Source organism: Perissodus microlepis, chromosome 22 (genome assembly GCF_051167445.1).
Source record: "Perissodus microlepis isolate ML-2025 ecotype Zambia chromosome 22, ASM5116744v1, whole genome shotgun sequence".
In the NCBI taxonomy this organism is placed as follows: domain Eukaryota; kingdom Metazoa; phylum Chordata; class Actinopteri; order Cichliformes; family Cichlidae; genus Perissodus; species Perissodus microlepis.
The window spans coordinates 27,703,507-27,728,946 of record NC_140481.1 but is presented as its reverse complement, the minus strand read 5'-3'; the positions used below and the strand labels follow the sequence as shown (position 1 = coordinate 27,728,946).

Sequence of the window (25,440 nt, the reverse complement as noted above, 5' to 3'; positions counted from 1 at the left end):
ATACAATATTATTCCCTTAAAAGCCCAGACAGTGAGCTGCCTTGCTGGAGGTTCTGAGCACTCTGAGCGCTTCTTCTTTCAGTGTTATTAAACATATTACACTCTAAAAGACAAATTCAGTGAACTCAGCTTTATTAATGTTTTTACTGGTGTTCCCTGCCTCAAAATCTAAAAAGAAATGAACCATTAAAAAATAAAGAGGATCCAACTTTAATGAAACTTTAATGAATATCAGCAACATCTCCCCCCCCCCCCCCCCCCCCCCCCCCAAAAAAAAAAATAAAATAAAATAAAATGTTTCCTCAGTTTAGCTTGACTTCATATTTTTCACCTGGTTGTCTGGACTTCACTGGCAGTGGCTCCCCACCACAGTCTGAGTTATTTAAACTGTACAACTTAAGTGAAAAATGTTGCATTCTGCTAACATAAAAGGCATTCAGAGGCCACATACTTTCACATGCAACATATTTGAGGAATCTTTACAGTGCTCTTGAGGATTTAAAAAAAAAAAAAAAGTCAGGGGAAAAATAACATTCTTCACTTTAATGTAGAGCACAGAGAAAAGATATGTGAGCTCCTTTATTTAGTCTGCCATCTTCATGGTATAAAATACTGACCCTGATAAAGACACTATGAGCTGAAAATCTGCTTTTAAACCATTTGCATTCCTGACTAAATAAATGTTTATACTTCATCTCCTTAAGAGCCTGGTCACTTTTTTCTGTCCACACATTATTGTGTTTTGTGCACTTGAATCCAGTTATTTTACAAACCTAGTTAAATGTTAGACCACCTTCTTTTCACCAACTTCCAAGATGCTTAAAGGGACAAAACAGAACTTCCAAAAAGGTCTGAAGATGAGGTGAAGACCAGAAGCTTAAACACAGAATAACTGAAAGATGGGCACACTGTGGTCATAAAGGGATTGTCATAGTCCCCAACAATACTCAGGTAGGCTGCCACAAATAAGCAATGTTTAGTTGTAACTAAGGGGACCAAAGGGTGCCCACATATCCCCCACACAGGCCAGGATGGAGCCGTGCTTTTAAGTTTTTTACACCAAATTCTAACTCTACCATTCAAAAGTAGCAGCAAAAATGAAGTTATGAGAGCAGGCAATATTTTTCCAGCCTTCTTCTGTTCACCTTTACTGAGGCTGTGTGACCTGAAGCCTCAGTCTTCTGTTCTTAGCTGATAGAATCAGAATCTTTATTATAGCAATGAAACTGTATGAAGCTGAGCTGCCGTTATCTACAAAAAGAAAGAGATAAAATTAAAAATTAAGTTCAAAATATATAAAAATGTGTCTATAAATAACAAACAATTGTTTGGATATTAAAGTGGGACCCAGTGTGGTCTTCTGCTGCTCATCTGCTTTAAGGATTGACATGGTGTGGATTCAGAGGTGCTCTTCTGCATGTCTTGGTTGATTCTGAGTTAGTGTTGCCTTCTTTTCAGCTCGAAGCAGTCTGCAAATTCTTCTTTCACCTCCGAAATCAACAAGGTATTTTTATCCAGAGAACTGCCGCTCACTGGATATTTTCTCTATTTTGAACTTCATCAGTTTCTAAAAGACTCAGAGCAGACCGCCTGGTACAAAACACATTCAGAGTTACTTAAGTCCCAATTTCTTCTCCGTTCTGATGCTCGGTGTAAAATTCAGCAGGTCATCTTGACCATGTCTAAACGCACTGAGACACTTCCAGGTGGTTGGCTGAGCGAGCAGTTGACCAGGTGTACTTAATAAAGTGTGTGATTAGTGTTTGCACTATCATCCCACACGCTTTCTGCTTCTTAAGAGTGGTGTTGCCGGGGATTGGAGACAACACACGTGAGAGTAATCAGGATAATCAGACAGACAGGAAGTAAAACCCAAAACAAGACACTATCAAAGTGACAACCAAGACGTTACCTACTCAGAAACTCAGACTAATCATGGCGATGACAGGTAAGATCAAGACACTCGATTTTATTATTAGTCCAGATCTTAAAACCAGAACAAATCCCAGGGATGATGACAACTTCACATGTTCAGCCAGAAGAATTACAATCAGGCATTGTGGCAACATCTTTCTGCTGACAGTCTACCTATCTCTTAATCCCCTTTTTAAAAATGTTGCCTATCTTGCACTTTCCTATCTCTCTCTCCCAGTTTTGGTTCCTCGAGAGTTGCTGACATAGCGAGAATTTTTACCCTTCTGAACCTCCCTTCGAATTCTTGCTGCTACACATGTTCAGGGGCGACATCAGGGAGTGAGCCCCCTGAATCATTCAGGGGGCTCAAAGCAGGATAGGACAGGAGCCCTGCAGCCTGCCACGGATTATTGAAATTTAATGTGCAGGTGCTCTTGTTGCCAAGATTTCTAGCAGCGCCCCTGCACACATTTGCCCCTTGTTGCTGCCTAGCACTAACAGAGGGCTCAACAACTGCAACTTTGGGAGATTAAAAGAGTGCTGCTGCTGCTGCTGTTGTTGTTTAGGGAACAAGTATCGAACCGGTTTTCATTTCTAAAAGCTACAGCTTCTCAGCCAGTTCCTACGTGCTTCTCCTCATCTGTTTTTTATGAGCGCGACTCAGGGTTGTGTGAGGGTTTCTAATTTAACAGATCAGCCAAACCATAATCCGCACGCCTCCTCCCATCTACAGTAAATCATACAAGTGCATCCAACTCCACATACAAATAGCTTCTGGGGAAAATTTAGAACTCGGTCTCCTTGGTTCTCTGTCCAGCACCAACTTATTATCTGGTCAAATCGACATTCAACTCTGTCATTTTGCTTTTTAAAAACACAATTTAAGGACTGGGTTTTTCATTTGCTCCCTCCTTGGAATATTTAGTTTGTCTTTCTCCCAGTCTTGTGAAACATTTTCTGCCACCGGCTGCCAGCTGTGGTGAAATGAAACGGCAGAAAGGCAGATACGAACTTCTGTGTGAAACTGATGCAGTAGTTTTGTTCCCCTATGAATCGATGACATGAAATAATGATGTTGCTATTGGTCCTGGGTGGTTCAGATCTGGGTGGCCTAGTTCATGTGTGTATGTGCGTGCGTGCGTGCGTGTGTGTGTGCATTTCCAGTCAGCCCCAGTCTCTCTTCTGGGAACTAACATGTTGTAACCCACATGAGTCCCTCAGGAGCAGCTTTGCTTGCTACACTGCACAGAAGAAACTAACTCTGTCTCTTTCTCCCACACTCCCATGCTCTGTAAACCATGAATGAATCCCTGTGTTTGCACCTTTACACACTCTGCATGCCAGATGTGAAACTGCCAAATGTTTGGAAAGTCAAATGAAATACCAGGTGTGAAGCAACCTTGAAATTGGCAGCTCCGGTCTGACCGCAGAGGCGATGCTGAGCGTCGGTCAGGGGGTCTCAGAGCCACATGATGACCAGCAGAGAAGGTGTCAAAGAACTGGATCATAAGTCGGTCTGTTTCCTCATCACAGCAGCTGCACAGCTGGAAACTAAAAGATATATTTATATAATTTATATCTTCAAAAATATAGATGAAAAGTAAGAAAAAAGACTGATTTATTTATCTTTGCTAAGAGTCATATTACACTACGTTTATTAAATACAGCAACAACAAGAAAACACCTTAAAAAGAGGCCCTCTTGAATTATTCTCAGTATAAATCCCTTTCTTCAGACTCTTAAAGAATCAGCACGGGCAAGTTTAGTGCAAACCCCACTAGGTGGCGCCCCCTCATTACAAAAAGCTCACAACGACTGAAAGGCATGAAGACATGGACACCCAGCACTACCTCAGCTCTTGAGGGACTCTTTTGTTGTTTGCAATGCTCATCCTTATAATTTCACGTTATCACTTTGACCATGCAGCGTTTATATTTTTTTCCTCTGATGTTTAAAGAGTCTGATATTCCTGTTTCATCCTTGGATTACCAACACTGAGGCACTATTTACGATTTAAAACAAATAATTGAGAAATAAGTGAAGCTTTAACTACCACAATGAGACAATTCAAGAGCATTTAGCAGCAAAATTTCATGAGACTGCAAAAAATTCACAGAGCATAAAAAAACTTTTCATTAAAACATAACCTGAAGCAAAGCTGTTAAAGTCACTATGAATCTCATGTCACAACAACCCATAAAATCTATGAGCTTGAAAGAACTGATGACAGCGTTAATTTAGAAGAAAATCTTATTTTACAGCCTCGCTCTTAAATCTTCGGATAGGCTGGGATGCTGTGAGGTATTTCCTTCAGCAGACACTTGAGGTCTTTGTCAGTCAGATGAACACCAAGCAGCAGAAAAGACTCTTATAAACTTGTTAAAGACAATCTGCAGGAGTGTTGCTGTAAACAAACTGTCTGCCCGCACTCAGTTCCTGAGCTGTATTGCATGTAAATGAGCTTTCATTGTTTTGAATGGGAGAGCCATTGTGGCCGTTAGTGTGTCCTGCTACATTTCACATGTAAATTTGGTTACACGGTTAAACTGTCTGCAGCGTAAAACCAGTACAAACATGTGTGACGCTGGTCTGAGTTACATCACAATTCACTGCTGATTTCACACGTGGTGACTCATTGATGTTAAAGGTAACCCTGTCCAGTGTTGCTATATAAGAAGTATTCAGATCTTTTCTTACAGTAGCACTAAATTAGTAAATTAATCAAGATCTACACTGTGTATAAATCTTGATTCATTTAATTTTAAAGAAAACAGTTGATAAAAGAAACTGACTGCACCAAAGTTGCAGTGTCTGTTTCTGGGAATGGACACCGTTGCTGAGTTTTTCCATATTTATTTAATTTCTGGTAAATGCTATTTACTTCCATTATATAAAAAAAGGCAGACATCTCTAAAACTGATATCTCCAAAGTTGGGTAGCTCAAATCAAAAGAAAATAGATGGATAAATAGAAAAACTTTAGGTCTGATAGTGGCATTGGCCTGAAAAGCTGCTGAGAGAGTGCCTTAAACCTGCATTCTTCCTAATGACCAGCAGGGGGAGACTCTACTGATAGCAAAAAGAAGATTGTATAGAAGTCTTTGAGAACACGAACCTACTTCTCACTTGACGTATGACCTTGGTAAATGCTCTCCTAGTGGAGTTATGGTCATACCTTCTAGTTTAAAGTCTGATGTGATTTATAATGATGTTTATTTTGTAAGAACAGTCCCATTTAAAGTGATATACACATGTCAAGCCTTTCAGAATAAAACACCACTCTTCCTTCATTATCTCTGATTTAAGCAAAACAAAGATAACAGCAGCTAAAATGCTCAACTACAGGTTACAAAAAAGCAGACTTAACCAATTAATGGGTAGCATCATGTTGGCTTTGTCCATCTTTTTATACAGTCTGTTTTTCTTGAACGCTGTAGTGGAGAATAATTATAGAGTTTTGGTTATAAGTTAAATACGCTCATCGTGGGTATGGATGATCTTTGGCTTTCTTTCAAATCTTTTTTTCCAGGATGGAATGAATGCACTGCATACATCTTTAATGACTTTAAAAACTTGGGGGCATGAGTTTGGATTTTCTCTAATGTACACTTAAATCTAAGTGATGGTGAAGGCTCTACAATGTCTTCTAACCTGACAAGGCCAAAGCCTATTAACATCTCATTATTGATCATGACTGACTACAGCTAGTAGTTCCTCTTTGCAGGCATGAAAAGGATTTGTTTGACAGCACTCATTGGATTGACCGATACTGAAAACAATCAGAAAATCTAAAGAAATCAGCAAAAAAGGAAACTTGAAGATTTGCTAGTTGGAAAGGTCTCTTGGAGCCATTTCTGGTCAACTGCAGATCCAAATATCATCAGTTTAAGAAACTGTATGCTAAGTACAAGTTGCTTTGCTAGTTTGGCTCACTGGAAGAATACCCAAACTATCACCTTCACATGAAAGGGAATTGTTTAGGTTGTTCAGGAACAACCCAGGAACCACCAAGACCTGACATGAATACCATGGAACACCAGCATCCTTGTCCGTAGCAAAGGGAGTTTTATTTTTCCATGGACTAAGCAGTTGCTAATCAAGAAAGAGCCACCTGCTCGAAAATCAGTATCTTCAAACTCAAGTGGAATTTGCAGCTCGTCACCGGGACAAGCCAAATACCTTCTAGAGAAAATATTTATGGTCAGGTGAGACAAAGATTGGGCTATTTGGCAACAGTGACAAGAGCTATACTTGCAGGAGTAAAGTTGAGGCTTTCAAACCTAAGAACGCTGTACCAGCTGTTAAGTATGGTGGTGGTAGCATTATCTGAAATCAACAGCTGAAACTTGGACACAACTGGATGTTCCAGCAGGCCAATGATGCCAAACACAGATCAAAACTGATTTTGGAATGGTTAACAGTTTCCAAAGGTTTCCCAAAGCTCCAACGTCTATAAAAAATGTGTTTAAAAGCTCTGCCCATGCCAGAAAACCAACCAATTTTAATGAACTCTACTAATTCTGCCAAGAAGAGCGGCCTAATATCCAGCTAAAATTATGCCAGACATTTGTTGATGGCTATCGAGAGATGTGATATTTAACTAAATATTAGTGGGTGTGTATAAATACAAAATAGAAAATACAGTAAATTCAAACTTGTGCTCCCAGTTCTTGCTTTTTAAAGTCATTCAATATAAATGCTGTACAATCATTCCACCCTGGAAAAATAACAGCTCAAAGAAATCATTAAAACCCCCCAAATTACCGCAACAGTCATGCCCATGATGAGTGCATGTAAACTTCTGACTGCAACAGTAAAGTAGCAAAAATCTTTGTAGTTTTCCACCACGAGCCACGTTTGAGCCAATCCGTTTGAGAGCAGACTTGATTTTATATAAAGACACATCAGCTTCTGAACCCTCAGATGGGTGTCTCCCCTCCTGTTCGTCAGAACAGATGATGATGGTGTGAACTGGCCTTTGTGTTTGCATGAAAGCACATGGCTGCTTGCCTAAAATGTAAATGCATGAAAACCCATCACCACATGTGCGTCTGACATACGACTGTCTCCCTGAGGTTCAGACGCCTCCAGACACAACGTCCTCTGGTAACCGCTGTGATGCAGACAGTCGCCCTGTAGCTATAGAAACAAAACTGTGCGCTCGGGGTGTGTGGTAGGTGGCAGGCTGCTTGCGGTTGGCCGGATGGCTGGTGTTGTCGGGATGGCTAATCACCGCAGCCCTGGTGTGATGTCTGTTGCCATCGCGCTCTAGACTTGAGCCAAGAAGAGCAGGACTCTTTCATATTGCAGGGCCTATAGGCCGCTTCTCGCTCATCCACCCCAGCCAAACCTACACAAACATGGTGCCAGCCAATCTCAACCCAACTCAGACAAACTCAGTCTCAAGCCAAACCCACCCAAGCGTAACTGTGTGCAGCCAAGCCCACCACTCTCCACCCTGTCCCAACCCAGCATTTGATATTTTATATTCTAGACATTATTTAGCCAACGCTCGCCTCCACACCGTCTTATAACTGCAAACAGTGGAAGAAATAATTGTGGGTGGCAGGATCACCCTGGGAGTAAAAGGAGTGTCTTATTACAGAAAGGTCAAAAACCTAATGATATTGACAGCTGATTTGTCTGCAAGCTCACTGTCAAAGTGTTTTAGCAAAACAATCAACCGCAAACCATTCAGTGTTAGACACTCCGAGCTAAGCGCCAAAACCATAAATAACAAATAAATCCGTGTATAAAAGACGCATGAAGGAGAAAAATATCAATCCAACATAGTAACAAATGATACAGAGATGCCAGACCTTTACACTGATGCAATATTTCATGTTTATTTCATAGTTTTGAGTTATGTAGGCCAGAAAGGATGGAGCTAAACAAAAGATTAGCATTTGGTTTCATTCAAATACATGCAATCTGTGTTCAAGTTGCGTGAATCTCTTTGTAAGTCTTTGTAATTTTTCTCAGAGACATGCAAGTACAGACAAGTGTTGACATACAGCAGGGCTTTGCGTGCCTGAATAGTCCAAGACAGCAGACTATACATGTCAGTCTAAACATATACAATATATTCAAACAATAAAGACAAGGAGGATAAGGAAAAAGTAGAGCAAAGAAGGCTGCTGATTCTCAGCTTTGACTTCCTGTCAGCGTGCAGAAACACGCAATACATGCAGAAAAGGAAACGGGACAGGGTGACGAGGAGCAGAAACACAGGAGGGGAGAGGAGGAGAAGGAGGAGAGGTGAGGTGAAGTGAAGGAGTTTAGGAAAAGGAGGGGGAGAAAGTGACATGCAGATAAATGTAGTGCTGAACAGAAAGGTTAAAAGCCTCCACTAGAGGAAAAACACACTCCTGAGACTGAAGTTTGCATCCAAGCCACAGACATTTAAATCAACAACGTAGTGAATACAAGCACCTATTACTATTTTCACTGGCCTGTCACCATGTTAGCGCCGTTGACTTTTACATACCTTTCTGTCTCTCCTGTCAACAGACAGTAAAATCTCCTGAATGAGCTACTGTGAGATGCTACGAGGCAACGAGCCTGTTAGCATCGATGCTAAACTACATTTTACATTTAACGGAGTTTGCTGACAGTGAATTACAGTCAGTGGAAATGGGGACATCCTGAACATTCAAACAAGTGTTTCGCCTTAAGTCAACAATCTCACAAACCACCCAAAAGGGAAATCACTTATTTTTAGGCCTCAGTTTTTGTTTGATGTGTGATTTACTTTACTTTACTGTAATGGCAGATTAGCATGGGTAAAAGACCAAAAGTTGAGGCCTAACGATGTGTGCCGCTGGTAAAGTTTCTGGGCTGCCTTTCCTCATAACATCCCTCAAGATTTTCTCCATTTAAAGCAATGAATTATCAGGGATTGTAACATCTAGTCCTTTTACTGAATCAGAATGTACTATATTTTCACTCAAATACAATATAATAATTATATAATTAGATTTTAATCTTTTACCCTAATGTGTTTTCAGTTTTGAATAGTCATTATTCACTTTTTTTAAATTTTATCAGCCACCAACCAAATACTTTGTCTTGGTTACAACTAATAACTAAAACTGTCAAAGTGCAGCCCTGAACTGAAATTACCCATCCAAGGTAGATTCCAGTCTATAATTATTCCCAGGATGTCAAATCCTGACATTTCGTCGATGCAGCTGGCGTGGGTAAATCACACACAGGATGTCCTTTGGCATCTGCGCCACAAAGCTTAATTTAGGCTTCTGTGTTGAATCTATGTAGAGCCTACGACGTAGCCTACACAAATGGCCGACAGCGTTGCCAAGATTTATATTTCTGTAGTGTGTGCCTGCGTTGGTCTCCAAGCGCAGTGCGCGACATGCCAACACACTAGTTGGCGGTGGGGTTTCTCTTTTTGAGTTCGTGCTTTCTCTTCCAGTCAGTTCGGGGGAAATGACTGAACAGGCCAGTCGTGCTTGTTGTGGGTTGCTTTGAAGTAACATACATTTCTAGGGAGGTGTATGTCAGGTTACTGCATAAGGTTTCGTGGTTTCGTGGGTTGTTTTAGCCTAGAAGTTCAAATCTCCTGCAATGCTCTGGGTTTTTGGCATTGATGTGATGGCTGTGTCTCTCCCAACTCTTCATTTTCCAGAGTGCAGGATTGCTGCTGTGCAGCAAGTGTACACTGTTTCCAGCACAAAACTATACTTTGTAGGCAGAAGATATCTGGGCATAAAAATATGTGTTGGTGCAGTATATTAGTGATCTGCAAATAGGTACGCACTAATGTAAATCAGTCTTCAGTTTAAGTGTTTAAATAAAAGATTGGCATTGCCAGAGGCAAAGAGAATTCTCAAGAAATGATGTCTTAATCACTAAGTAGTGTAGGATCATAGTACATACACTCACCAGACACTTTGAGTACACCTGCTCAACTAATCGCTAGCGCAGACGTCTAATCAGCCAGTCACCTAGCAGTATATCATTTAGACATATAGACATGGTCAAGAGGATCTGCTGAGCATTTGGTTGGCGCCAGGCAGGCTGGTCCAAGTGTTTCAGAAATTGCTGACCACATTTAGGATTAGCCGTGAATGGTCCAAAAAAGAAAAAATATCCAGTGAGCAGCCAACACGTTCTCACTTCCTAAGCGTAATATTTTACGCTAGGTGACAAATCATCAACATTTTACGCTTTCGGGTACCTAACACGTTCCTAAATGATGACGTCGGGAAAAGGAGAACACATGAGAGGTGGAGCAGCAGTTCTCTGGGCAGAAATATCTTATTAATGTCGGAGGTCAGAGGAGAACTGGCAGACAGTTTCAAGCTGATAAGAAGGCAGCATAACTGGTTGCCTGCTCTGATGAGTCTAGATGTCTGCTGCAACATTTGAAAGCATGGATCTATCCTGCATTGGTCGGGCTGGTGTTGTTTTGGTGTGGTTGGTGTTTCCTTGGCAAACTTTGTCCCCATAGTACCAACTGAGCATTGTTTAAACACCAAAGCCTACCTGAGTATTATTGCTGATTATGTCTATCACTTTATGACCAGTGTCTATCCATCATAACCCACCATGTCACAAAAGTCAGATCATCTCAAACTGGCCTCCACAGTCACCAGATCTCAATCCAAGAGAGCACCTCTGAGATGTGGTGGAAGGGGAGAATCACAGCATGAATGTGCAGTCAGCAAATCTGCAGCAGCTGTGTGACGCTATCGTGTCAATATGGAGCAAAATCTCTAAGGAATGTTTCCAGAACCTCGTTTGCAGAGAATTAAGGCAGTTCTGGAGGCAAACGTAGGTCCAACACAGTACTAGCACAGCGAACCTAACAAGTGTGAGATTTCAGACACAGTAAACATGTTTCTGTCAGTCTTGTAGTGGTCAAAAAAAGTTTGTGGAGCTTTACATTTATTCTGTCTCTGTGTTGATGCACAATTAAGTTTGTGTTAAAGTGCTGTGATGATTCTTGATATCAGTTTTTGCCTTTATGCTTTTGCACTGATGTGTCTGCATCATTCTGCCACCACAAGTCAAATTTACCTGGAGCAGATAAATTGAGAACAAAAGCTACATTTACTGAAACGCAGCAAAGACAAAAAAATCATCAAAGAAGAAAAAAGACATGATCAGAAGAATATTAGCTATGGCTTTAGTGTAATGAGTGAGGTAAATAGTATGTAAATGATCATTTCCTTATAATCTTGACTGAAAATGTAACCTTTTCACAGTCTCTGCCTTTTCTGTTGTAGATTAGCTGTGGAGAAATCCAGCTACTGCAACAATCTGGCTTGCTACCCGGCTTTATTTACAAGCTTGGCACACCCTCGAGGCCCACCTAATTGAACTCAACAAGTCCAAACACATTCTGCTGGACTGCTGAAAGCAGTTCTGAGAAACGTATGAAGCACATGAGGCAGATTAAAGAAAATCATCTTGGATTGCAGTCTCCTTTAGCTTACAGACAGTCGGTTTCTATACTGAAGGGTGACGGAGTAGTCTGGGTATTTATGGAGTGTAATATGGCAGGAAGCGGTGCATGGTGCCAATAGGAAGAGGGAGTTCCTCCAGAGATAGTCAGAAGAGACTGTTAACACATGCACACTGAGCTCCATATAGACTGACACCGTTCCTCACATACCTCGCTCTCAGTCCGACTGACTGCTGGCTGCTCCGCTTCCTAATCCCCTCTCTCTCTCTCTCTCTTTTTCACTCTTTCCCTCACACTCCTCCTCTTTCATTAGCATCTCCTTCTCCCCCCTCTCTTCACATCCTGCCAACTCACACTTCTCTCCTTCACTCGCTCATTCCCCTCGTCTGTCTGCTCTCCCTCTCCAGTTTCCCCTTACTCATGTTCTACTTCTTCTTCTCTCTCCATTACAGACTTGGCACAGGACTGCAAATAGGTCAAATATAACTCTCACATTCCTTTCTGCAGTCCCTCTTCCCCTCTGAGGACTGAATGTGGTCTCTCTTTGTCTCTTTCTTTCTTCACATTAAAAGTTTATTGAATATGACTCCACCGTCACTCTGCAGAAGACTTGATTTGCTTCTAATTAAAAGCTGGCTTTTCCCCCCCAACTTCCCACCACTTCGTAAGTGTGCGAGTCTCTCCTGTGCACTTCATTATGCGGAGCAATAATTTATGGCAGTTCATTAGTGACAAAACTTTTGAAAGAGCTTAAAAGAAAATTCAAGTGGCCATCACGGCAGGATGAGAGTGTGTGTGGGACAGATTCATAATTCATGAGCATAAATTAAAATCTGAGCATCGGTTCTTGATTTGAAACACACTCTATCTTATGCTGTCCACACTAAATCAGATAATTCTTAAATGTCATTTAGGAAGTGGAAACAAAGCATTTTCTAGTCATAATGTTAAAAAACTTCATTCCACAGTGAAATAATGAAAGAGCTAAGTCATCTCTTAATCACAGCTGGCATTTGATTGGGAGACAGATTAGTCTGATTAGTCTGCCGGTTGGTCCACTGTTTGTTTCCCATGTTTTTTCTCTCTTTCATCGTGAGTACAACTCAGTGAGAACACCTTTGCTCAGACAGTTTCCTTTCCACGCCATAACAGGACGCTGACATTTTAATTAATCTACTCTAATGACGTTATGTCTGTGAAGGTTCTCAGTCATCCAGGTCATCGTAGTCAAAGGAGCTTGCAAAGAAAAGCGTCTGACCTTAGAACTGAAGAAGCTTCTCGGATGAGAGGTGAAACGTCTTCAAGTAACTTAAAGAAGTCCAGACGCTTTTCTTTGCAAGCTCCTTTGACTACTCTAATGACTTTTTTTATTGTTTATTTTTATAGGATTTTTTTTAAAATCACTACTAGAAAGTAGTCAGGAGATGTGGTGGTGATTAACTGGATTTAAATAGGTAGGCTACTTAAACCTGAAGGCCACCTGGTTGCCCCAGTCATGTTGAATAACACAAAAACTCATTTTACCTACATCGGATTTGGGTGGCAACATTTGCGTGGTGCTCTTACTTCATGTTGCCTCTCAACGCACAGCGGTGTTTTTGTGTAGCTTATCTGCATAGCCAGTCTAATTAAAAGATATATGTAAGTCTTATTTCATAGTGGAATCTTCATGCGCTTTGTCCAAAGCACACTCTCTCTTGAATTCACCCGCTAATTATATTCGCAGTATTCACTCACTCTGTCTTTAGGGTTTCGCTAGCTTAGCTTAGCTCGTAGCCAACTTGCTCGCAGCATGGTCTCTTCACCTGATTCTCCAGCACTTTCCTGATCATTGTGTCAGATGCTTAGTTTTTCTTTGTTAGTATAACAATATTTGTAATAAATGTATCCTGTTTGCAGCTCTGGATGCCAGGATCATGTTCTGGTTTAGGACCTGGATGGCCTGGGGATAGAAGATCCTCTTGAGCCTCTCTGTTCTTGCACGGATGGTGCGGAACCTTCTGCCTGATTGTAGATGTTGGAACAGTTTGTTGCTGGGATGGGACCGGTCCTTCGATATCTGAGCTGTTCTGGGATGGCTGTAGCTCAGGAGGTAGAGCAGGGTCACCTACTGATTGAAAGGTTGGTGGTTCGATCCCAGGCTCCTCCAGTCTGCATGCCAAGTATCCTTGGGCAAGATACTAACCCCAAGTTGCACTCTGATGCATCCATCAGAGTGTGAATGTAGCTCAGTTTAAATTAAGTGCTTGTAAGATTGGGTGTGATTGGGTGTAGAGTAGAAAAGCACTATATAAGAACCAATTTCTAGACCAGCACCTCCACCTCCTGTATGTCCTGTAGGAAGGGGAGAGTAGTCCTGTAGCAGCGTTCTGCCATACAGATCATTCTCTGAAGAGCTTATTGATCCTTAACACAGCTGTTCCCATACCAGGATGCAATGTTCTGTGTGTGAGGATGCTCTCCACAGCGCCTGCATAGAAAGTCCTGAGGATCACTGGAGAGACCCCGAACTTCCTCAGTTGTCAGAGTTTGTACAGGCGCTGCTCGGCCAGGGTTCCAACCGATCGGAGCAGGTACTAAAATGTGACGTCATCAGATTGCATGCCGTGGCGTCACTCGATTGGGAGCATCTCTTTCAAGAAAATGCAAACAAATGCCATTTTTGAAACCCAGCAAAGAGGGAGATGGCTACTTCTCTCGACGTCAATATCGAGGTAAGAAATCTCTCAAGCGATTACTCACACAATGCGACGGAACATCTTTGTTTTTATGTTTATGATCCTTGGTGGAAAGAGAACAAGGAAAATATCTTCTCTGGACAAAAAAGAAAAAACACGTGCTTAGATTTTATTAGAGGTCGCAAGCCAGAAAGGTACATACTAAATGTGTAATCCAGTTTCTTTTATATGTTTTGTGTAAAATGTTAATCCTGTTAAATTATTGCAGTGAAACAGAGGAATAAAGTGGCAGAAAATAAAAATAACTAGATGAAAGTACTACTAGTACTGCACTGGTAATGAAATAATTTACTGTAATCCAGTTTTGAGGGGCTTGCCCTGACCTTGAGTATTTACATTTTTATTTCCTTCCATAACAGGAAATGCTCAGGTACATTTATTTGGTATTTTAGCTTTTCACATGACATTTGTGACAGTAAGACCTTACATAGAAAACAAATAAAGTGCTCTGAATACAAGCAGAAAACCGTGGTTTCAAATAACAGTTGGACTCACCATGATGTCATCTAGATGACTCTGAGGTTCCAAGTGTGGCCTTCCCACTAAAGATTGAATCAAACTGTTGTGAGGTTCTACTTCATTAGCAATCAGACATCTTTTATTCCCCACTGTGATAATAAAGTTGCAAAACGATGACTGGAAACATTTCAGGCAAGGATCAAAGTTTTCTACTGAGCACTTTAATCATTTTGCAGATGACGCTCTACTGTACTCTCAGTTAACAGTAGGATTTTTTTCTACTGGGTATTTTAAAAGCTTGGTGTGCTCACTTAAAGAATATGAAGTCTCCTTAAGTCAATACACTTTTAATCGTTTAATATTTAATCAGCACCTATGCTCATATTTCTTTAAAACCATTCTTTTTAAAACTGCCATGAATTCTCACCTCTGAAAAACTGATCACTAATGAGACTGGTGTTTACTTATAAATGCAATTCATCACTCAGATGCTTTGAACTGGAGGTAAAGTTTGAAGGGAGGTGTCCTCCCTGAATTTCAAATGAGCCTGCAACGTCCTCTGTGACCTCCCGTAGCCTAATAACAAGCTAATGGAAAGAGCTGTACCACCTCTCTTTCTTTCCTTCCTCTATACATTTGTTTTCCTTTTCAGAACCCCGCTCTCTCCTCCCCCTCAACCTTCCCCTTTTTGGCCCCTTCACTCACTCTTACTCATCTCTCTCCTCCACCTCCCCCGTTTCTTCCATGGCCTCACCTTCCTCTTTTTCCTCCTTTTCTGTCCTCTCGCCTTTCCCCCGGCGCAGCAGCGTGTTAATCCCATTACACATGTGTGAATACCAACTGAGGGGGGAGAGAGGGAGAGAAGGGGGAGGCAGCGAACAGAGAGTGTTTGTGTCCGAGTGAGACTGAATGCATACGACTGTGTCTGCCTGATGCAAAACTCCCAGATGTGGAGTGATGTTTAACATAACATAATTCAATGCACTATAATGGAGTGTAATGTAGGAGTTTTGCTGTGTCTGGTTCTAGGAATTCAGCTGAGAGGCAAAGTTGAGTTAGTATATTTTAATAGCCATTGATATTTAAAAGCTTACTTCATCTTAAGTTCCACTCACTCTGAGTAAAACCCAAACTTTGTGTACTTTATACGTGATATACTGCAGAATAACACACCAGCAGAAACAAAGAGAACCAACCATCTGCACCTCATATCCACATCAATGCAATCGTGTTCTCTACAGAAAAGAAGAAGCAAAGAAACTCAAATGTTGCACAGGGCTTTATATGAATTTTTAGAGATCAAAGTTTCTAAAAATACACAGTATGCCAAGGTGAATTCTGGAGAATGTAATCTACTGTATAAATTCATGCACAAATTGTGTGTTTCGTGCAGATAGAAACAAATGAATCTGACATTTTAAAAAAACAAAAAAAACAAGGTCCACGTTTGCAAAGCTGGAAAAAGCTAGACTAGAAAAGCTGACAGACCTTGATTATTTTGTTTCAAGGTTCAAAATGAGTATTTTGTGTTTTATTCATCCTCGAGGTCCGTGATAAGCAATAAAACAGAACTGGGTGGACTATAATAAGATAAATTTTGCAGTTTGATTTGTGCAATATGTCACACCAGAGCAGAGGTGACCATAAAGTCAAATTAACCTCCAATTTTTGTGAATTTGTAACTGATTTTTTGTAACTTTTAACAGAAAATGTGGTTTGACAAGGCCACAAGTAGAAATTATTGAAAATGAGGCTGATGGAAGTCGTGTATGTGTCCCTTTTTGCTCACATTGTGCATTATTTAGATGTCTCATTGGAAAAAATAACACACAGCTGCAACATGAACCCTTTTTCTAAACTCACAATTTTTTGGTCCTTTTCATTTTTAGGATAAATAGTCGATATATTTGGAATCTTGAAAGTGTATTCAGGTCCAACAACAGTTTACAAAGGCTTCTTTTCTGTTAAATTGTGCATTTAAATACACTCTACATTGTAACAGTGCATCGTAATTTATTATTCCCACAGTAAGTAAAATGTAAATCAGCATGACTGTCAGACTGTCATCTATCAAAGACATGCAGAAATGTATGTTTTCACTACGTAAAATGGAAGTAAATTTACTTACAAGTTGTACGCGAATGACTAGCTTCTACTTTTTACCAAAGGAAAAGAAAATCAAAGTAGGCGTCACACTTAAGAAACTCTTGTTTTGACTCAATCTGAAATGAACTTTCTCCATGCCTACCACCTCTCGAGTGCTCAGGATGTTTAGCTGAGTGTGCTTCGAGTGATTCAAGTGTCTAAACCTTCTTTTTTTTCCGTGCTTGATGTGCTTGTTTTGGTTCTGAGATGGCCCAGCTCCTCTCGGTGAATTCAGGGCTGGTTGCTGGGCTGTCGGGGAGGCGATGAGGACGCAAGCTAGACAGTGCAGACAGGCCCAATGTGGCTCCTGAAGAGTTCAAGCGCCAAGAAAATAAACAAGCCTTTTGATCACAAAGGGCCCATTCACTCTCTCTCACTCTCTTTCTTTCTTTCACTCCCTCTCTCCCCCTTCCCCTCTACTTATCCTCGCTAGTTTCTCCTCTCCTGACCTCTATTTTTTATCCTCCTTTAAAAACCTCTCCTTGTGTCTTTCTTCCCTCCATTTTTTTCTATCTTATCTGCAAATCCAGGACCGAGAGACGAGAGCTGCCGAGAGACAGACCTCCATAAAGAAAAGACAGACACATCATCTGACCAGCCAGGGGGCAGACAGACAGACACAGAGAAACACAGACAAGGGCCTCCTTATTCCACTAACATACTGTCATGGTGCAGAGCAGAGGAACACGACATGGAAAATGTCACTCCATCTTTAGTATTAAAAAAAAAAACAGGGACTCGGAGAAACTTTCCCCTCCAAACATTTTCTGCTGTCACGAACATGCTCGCTGCTTCATTTTTACTCCTCTACTGGGTGTGCTTGGCAGTGTTTTCTTATGCATGCAGATGGGCCGGTGTCAAAAGGCCTCTCCCTATACAGTTCTGTTGTTGAGAGTGCGTGCTGATCACTCTGGGTGTGGCTCTGCTACCATTTGCCCCCTCAGGCCTGTTTTCCATTTTCAAAACAAGCTAGATTTCCTCAGATAGAAAACACTTGGCTCTGAAACAACAAATAAGGACGCGAACGGAGCTCCATGTAGAGTTTGGCAAATGGAACAAAAAAATGCAAGGAAAAGCTGGAGCCTTTGCGTCTGAAATGGGTCGCAAACTTTACCTCATTGGCAGCACGGGGTCATTAACACCTCTAATGCAGTGATAGTGACTCTGGTGATTAATTAGTCCCAATCACTCCACCTATTCACCCATATGTAGCGTCAGCTCTCCTGCTGGGCTTTTGTTGCCATTGCTTTTCACATGCAGTCGCGGTCTGCATCCCCCGACAAGGCCACCCTCACTGCCTGTTTCATCAACAAACTGCAGCCCAGGTCTAAACGCTCATCACAGCTCACAGACTGAAATTCTGTGGAAGAAATACTCTTTCACAGACATTTGTTCTCAAAGTCTGTTTTACCGTCTTGTGCTTTTCAGCTGCTTTCTGCAACAAATGACTGAACTGTCCTTGAATTTCTTGCTTGGAGCTTTGCAGATACCCACTGACAGATTTGCATGTAACATTTGATAGACGGATACATTTTCCACGTTTATTTCCTTAGCCTTGATAAGAGGAGTAACCCCAGCATAGTAATTGCTTGTTTGAAGCTCGTTAAGGGCTTTGAAATATAATTATTCATAGTGTAACAGTTTTCAGCAGTGTACGAGAGCAACTCCTGAATAAATTTCCATCATTTCCATTTACAAAATGTATTATCTTTCAAATTAGACTCATTCATTAGGACCCATCCATCCATGCTTTTGCTTTTGGTTTTCGGGTTTGTTTGCAAAGGTAGGCAGAGTTGTTTGCTCGTGCGCAATCTTCCAACAGCACGTCCCCCAAACAGGGATGATGCTGTGTGTAGACTGAATCCCAAAATATTGCTTCTGTTCATCTGGACGTAGCATTTTCATTGGTGGAAACTTCACCTTCACCCAGCCCAGTACACTGTCTGTCCATCTCCATAACTTTGCACTAATCTGATGGTACTCTATATACAATGATTCTATCTCTTAAATAGATATAAGCAGTTTTCACCGTTTTCTGGTCTCTGTTGAGAAAATAAAGTTCTCTTTTTTCACATGTACCACCTTAGAAACTTTCTCACCACTGGAAATACTCCACTTGGTTAAGGCGAGGGCAGGATACACCATGTCAGGTCGCTTACTGTGAATTTACCAAACCATTTCCTGCACTGGGGAGCTAGCAGGTTAAAGGATTTGTTGGAAATGTTTATTGGTTTCAAAGCTGCAGCTCATGTGTGAAAAGGCTTTGATGAAGATTAGAATCTGCTAAGTCACAGTGAGTGATGCCCACAGTGAGTATTTAAATTTTTCAGCACCTCTCATTCTCGAAGGTTGAAAGTGTGTAGCACACTAAAGAGCGAACACAAACTACAGATTTTTAACGAAGGAACGAAGGTTTGGTGGGAGGATGTATTTTGATTCATATGGCATGTTTCTTGCCGTACAGTGGCCTCTCCCCACCTACACAGCTAAATGCATTCTGTGGTTTCTCAGGACTAAAAGCTCACTGGCAAAATGAGAAATAGTTGTTTTTGCATTATATTATAATTCACTTTTCCTTCCAGTAAGCAGGGCAGTTTATTGTAAATCAAGACACACTGTTAGCTCTGCACAGGGATCTCAAAGCAAAATCTAACTGAATATTTGCTCCTCATTCAAAGGAACCCACGTGGATTCTTTGTTTTTGTGCCGAGCAAACCAGATGCAACAAGACTGTTCACGCTTCACCTTGTTTGTCTTGATGCGTCCTCGGGTTGAACAAAAGTTCAGCAGCAGCAGAGGAGACGCATTAAGCTAAGGGGCAAACTGAGGCGGAAACACTGTGTCATTATTAGGCCTTTCATCACAGCCGGCATTAGTAGGAAGAGCACAGGTGTTATAAAAACCCCTCGGGATGTCGTGACAGCGAGCTGGACCTCAAATCAGTCACCAAACAGAAATGTTATTATTTACACCAGCTGTGACGTGTGAAAGCCTCACCTTTTAAGGTGTTAATGTTTGCTTGTGTTTAACATGATTATTCTCAGAGACATTATTAGAGAAACACACACGGCACTAAAATAAAGCAGGTGTGGTGTTAGAAGTATAACAGTGGAATAACAGCCTTTTAACACCTTCATTCAGTGCAAAAAACTGAAAATCTTTAAAGCGTTATTTAAATTAAATGAATATAAATAACTCTCCAACTCTTATTCTCCAAAATACGACTTTAAAAAAATCCTTGTTTCTCACTGAAATTGAAACGTCTACGATCTTTGTCTAAATCTTAATTTAGGATTCTTTGAGTATCAGGTCTCCCTGTTTAACTGGGAATAACTCGCTATCTTGGCTCAACTCCAGTGATAAGGAATATTATATAAAAACAGATATACACTCACCGGCCACTTCAATAGATACAAGGTTAAACTCCTTTTTGCCATAGATTCAAATAAGGTGCTACAAACTCTCTTTAGGGATTTTATTGCCTAGTGACATGTTAGCGTCACACAGTCGGTGCAGATTTGTTGGCTGCACATCAACGATTTTACTCTAGTTCCACCACATCACAAAGGTGGGCTACTGGATTGAGATCTGGTGATCGCGGAAGCCGTGTGAGTGAAGTGAACTCAGTGTTGAGATTATTTGAGCCTCGTGACATCGAGTGTTATCCTACATGAAATGGCTACATGGTCGTTGTCAGCAACAATACTCAGGGAGGCTTTGACATTTAAACAATAATCACTTGGTACTAAGTGTGCCAAGAAACTCTCCACCACACCATTACAGCGCCACGCTAAAACCATTGATACAAGGCAGGATGGATCCGTGTTGTTTACGCTAAATTCTGGCACCACCATCTGAAAGCAGAAATAAAGACTCATCAGATCAGGTAAAGTGTTAATTGTACCTCCAGTTTCCTGTTCTTAGCTAATGAGAGTCGGTCCTTGTGTTTTCTTCTGCTGCTGTAACCCATCTGCTTAATAGTTCAGTGTGTTGTGCATCCAGAGATGCTCTTTTACACACCTTGGTTGTAACAAGTGTTTATTTGGGTTACTGTTGCCTTTCTCTCAGATTGAAAGCTATTTTTCAGATCGTTCTCTGCAAACCATGGAGATCATTGTGAGGGAAAATCCCAGCAGATCAGCAGTTTCTGAAAAACTCAGACCATCACATTCAAAGTGACTTAAATAAGGTTTCTTCCTCATTTTAATGCTCAGGTTGAACTCCAAGAGGTCGTCTTGATCATGTCTACGTGTCAAAATGCATGCCACAGACTTGCCACCATATTTAATAAGCAGTTGAACAGGCGTACCCAGTGTGTGTTTTGGGATTTTTATTTTTCATTTAACTACATACTGCACAACATTTCGAGATATGACAGGTTTTCAGCTAACAGTTGTCTGGGAATCACCTTGTTGCTGAAAAACTAGTATTTAAATCCTGTCAAACTGTCTTATCTTATTCAACTACATAAATGTGTTCTTTCAACAGGTGCTAGGAGAAAATGTTAAATTGATTCTTTGTCAGGTGTCAAAATGTTCGGGCTAAAAGTGAAAAAGCAGCTAACCTCCAAAGTAAAACTTTGGAAGACCTTCAGAAAGCCTGGAGAACATTTCCTCGAGACCACTTTTAAAAACGATTAGAAGAAAGTCTGGCACCTTGGAAGCAAAACACAAACAAATGAGGGGGTGACTCCAGACTTTTTCACATTTCACTTTTTTTTGTATGGGTGACTACTTCAGTTTTTTACATACAGTCTGCAGCTGGCGTTAGTGCGGGATTGTTCTTCTCATCTAACTCCTCACAAGAAAGTGACTCATCGTGGAGGGTTTTGGGGGCGAAGGTGTTATGAAGCATCACATGGAAGTATTCAGGTAAAAAGATGATGATGATAAAGAAGACAAGAAGGTAAGGAAGCAGAGAGCACTTGAGGGGGAGGAAGAGGGGGGGGAGGCAGATGAGGAGGAGGAGGAGGAGGGGGGAACATGTAGGCAAAAGTAAAAGTTGATGAGGATGAAGAAGGAGGAGGAGGATGGGGAAGTAAGTCTTAGGTGATGAGATGTTTTCTGTTGTACTGCTGATGTTATTATGGCTGTGTGTGTCACCCACAGGATGCCCTTCACTTCCCACACACTGCCACTCAAAGTAAATGAGCAGAGGAGGAACGGAGATGGATGGATGCACGGACGGATGGATGTGAGGAGAAGACAGTGGGATGGCTGATTGGCTGGAAATAAGGCAAAAGAAAAGACCCACACTTTTTGTCTCGCCACTTTATTTCCTTCCACCAGCTCCCTGCTCTCCAGTTCACGCTCTTGAGTAATTACTGCTCCTTTCTTTCAACTCCCTCTCCCTCTGCTGCCTCCTCAGAGCTGATGTAAGTGCTGAAGGGCCCTTCATTAGAGAGGAAGAAAAGAGTGTGGGAGAACAGTGTGTGTGGATGTGTGTTAAGTGTGGCTGTATGAGCCCATAATGCTAATAAGCGCCTGATGGGCTCCAGTTGATGTCCACTTATAATTACAATCTATGTAAATTTCTCACCAGATCCCCGCGGGAGGGGGCGAAAAGAGCGCCTGTTGCTCGGCCCTTTCCTTCCTTCCCTGCGTGTATAAATAACGGATGGCGGCTCCCTGGCTGCCTCGCTGTCGCAGTTTACAGGTAAACACGGAACCTCTCATGACCCGCGGCGGTGATGGGTCTCCACAGCAACGCCGTGACGCGCCAACCGGGAGAGAGCGGGGCGACAAACTGGAGGCAGAGGCGGAAGCTCCGGGCAGCGATGAGCTGCGGTCCTCTGAGAAGATCGTCTATTAGCACGATGACTCACTCCACATCACCGTCAGCGTCATCTCCCACTGTGATTCATCTCTGATTGCAGTTACATTAAAACAAAAATATTTATTCATCATTAAAATACGTCATAAGCGCAAATGGAGAATATCTGACGAAAATGTCTTCGGGTTGTTTTCTTGGTACTCAAACGCCACATTTCATTTCATTTGTTTGGCTCCTTGGGCTTTGGGGCAAACAAAAACATGCGCTGTCAAACATGCGGCCCGCGGACCAAAGTGTGAGCATTTGAAATTCTCTTGACGGTATTACTGTTGTTTTATTTCGAATACTTTCAAATAGTTTTATGTAATACATTATTTTAATTAGATATTTTAGATTTAACTTTGTTTCCCACTATAAAGCTTTGAATGTGTGATTTTGCAGGCTGGGGAGTCCTGACCTACAGTCGCTAATGTATGAGCTCTAGGTCTGACCGAAAGAATGAGATCACAGATACAATCGGCGAGAATTAGCTTTCCCCAAGGGGTGGCTGGCTTCTCCCTTAGAGATAAGGGTGAAGAGTTCAGTCATTTGGGGGGGGACACTTAGAGTAGAGCTGAGGTGATTCGGGCTTCTGACTAGGATCCCTCCTAGGCGTCTCCTGAGTGGGGTGTTCCAGGCATGTCCTACTGGGATGAGGCCCCGGGGCAGACGCAGGACATGCTGGAGAGATTATATCTCTCAGCTGTCCTGGGAACACCACGGTTTTCCCCTAGATGAGCTGGAGGAGGTGGCTGGGAAGAGGGAAGTCTGAGCTTCTCTGCCTAGCCTGCTGCCCCCCTGCAACCTGGACAAGCAGCAGAAAATGGATGGCTGAATGGATGGGTGGATGGGAACCTCTAAGATCAGGAGTAGCAGTGCAGAGTGGGGAAGACAATTACTCAGAAATAAAGATGAAGTGTTGGATTCAAAATTTATTAAATAAATGAGGATATTATGTGTAAAGTTTAAATTTCCAGACTATAAAATTTCACTTGCTGAGCATTCCTGATTCTCGCATCTTCTCTCATCGTCCTGTCGTTCTTGCATCTTTCTCCCGCTCTCAGTGTCAGACAATAACATTTTTTTTCTCTGCCAGTTTGATCACATTTGCTGAATTTGCCTTTAAAATGATCTGTCACTTAACAAAAATGTTATTCTTTTTATGCTTGATCCTCAGCTAGCTTCTGAAGTTACAGCGACCATAACTTTATTTACATCTGCACCGTGAACACACCACAGGGATGAGAAGGAAAAAGAAATGTGCTGAGAGTGAAAGCAGACTGTGGGATGTTATTATTTTCTTATTAATGACTTAGCATATCCATGCTGCACCAGGCAGCACAAGAAATTAACTCATTTGTTTGTAATTTGCATTAATCTGCTTATCTGGTTTAAATGCTCATTAAATTAAGATACCAGGATGCAGTTCTGGATTATTTCAGCCCATTTTAAATCCTGTTTGCAAAGTCAGAATTTAAAGTTTGGTAGTTTTAGCAATTTTTGGGGGGCCTAGACCTTTTTTAATTTAGATATAGTGAGTCTAAAAATACTCAAATTACCTTCTATGGGTAAAAATAAAAGTGGAACATGTCAGAGTGAATCGTGTGTATACCATACATAATTGTTCATGCACTTTTCCCCTTGTTTTGTTGTTTCAGATACATTTTTTTCATGTGTCCTTGTCCCACTGAAATATCAGTCTATCTTTTTTCATCTGATCTTTATGGTTGAAACAATGGCATGTGATATGACAATAATAATGATGATTATTTTGATTATTCTCTCCAAAGGTCTGCAGGGGGTGACTCCTCTGATAGTAAAAAGAATGTAAGACTAAGTAATTGACCTCTGGGCTTATTTATTTAAATGTATTCATTTATTTCTGTGATCTCAGAAAACGCTTTCCTGTTGAGTTAGCAGCATGTAGCAGCAGGTCTTAATTAAATACATTTTGTCAAATCCGGCCTCATTAGAGTTACCGGTACAAGGGATGATAAAGCTGGGCCTGTTTTATGTTGGAGTTACCTTGTGAGTGAAAAGTCGCTGCTTTACGTACTGACCCTCAGTTTTTAAGAACCACTCCTCAGTCATTATCAAGTAGAAAGCTACAGCCTAAGGCTGCAAGATGTCATCGAAATATGGGTGACATTAAAGTGGCCATATCCACGTTTTACATGCAGTCTAAGGTACTTAATCAAACTCATTTAACCTCCTAAGACCCAAACTCTTTCATGGCATGCATTTTTTTATTTCTCTTTGCTATTTGGGACCTGATAAATGTAAAAACAAAGAATTTTGTGTTTTGTTTGTTTTTTTCCTGATTGTTGTTTCTACGAAAAATGAGATCCACATATGAGGACATTTGCTTTAAAATTCAATAGGACAGTGGCAGTATAATGTCCTCATAAGTGGATATCAGGCCCTTGTGGAGCAAAACTTTGTATTTTTGTCTAGACAACCAAAAATGTTTTTTTTATTTATTTATTTTTTAACTATAGAGCATTATGTTTTCAGGTTGTCTACCAACATGAAATGAAAAGTGATTAAAATAAATAAATAAACGTCACTGTGGCCTAAACAAACATACACACAGTTCAGAAATAATAAGCTAATACACAAACACTCAAGATCGGGTCATGAAGCGATTAAAAGTTATAACAGAGATGATACAAGGAGGGGACGTCATAAATAAATCTAAGATTTAAGATTCTTGACTCCAGATTTAAGAATCCTAAATTAAAAACTATGGAAAATGCAGTAATAACATAGGTGGTGGTACTTTTAGACTTTTGATCAGATTTAACTGGTGTTTTGTTCTCTTATCAATTGTGACACAGAGACCAGTATACATTTTAATGCAAAGAATATGATTGTATGCAGGTTTTACACTCTGGTGACAATTTATAGTTAGTTTAGATAAATCTTCAAAATTACTTTGCAAATAATA

General features: G+C 41.0%; 1 long non-coding RNA gene across 1 annotated transcript; it reads left to right on the top strand.

Annotated features, from left to right (window-relative positions):
• The first annotated feature begins 351 nt into the window (after positions 1 to 351).
• Positions 352 to 24,760, top strand: LOC146363390 (uncharacterized). The gene is made up of 3 exons (XR_014799303.1): positions 352 to 1,948; positions 21,791 to 22,056; positions 22,224 to 24,760. It is a non-coding gene; the product is annotated as an uncharacterized LOC146363390 (long non-coding RNA).
• The last annotated feature ends 680 nt before the right edge of the window (positions 24,761 to 25,440 follow it).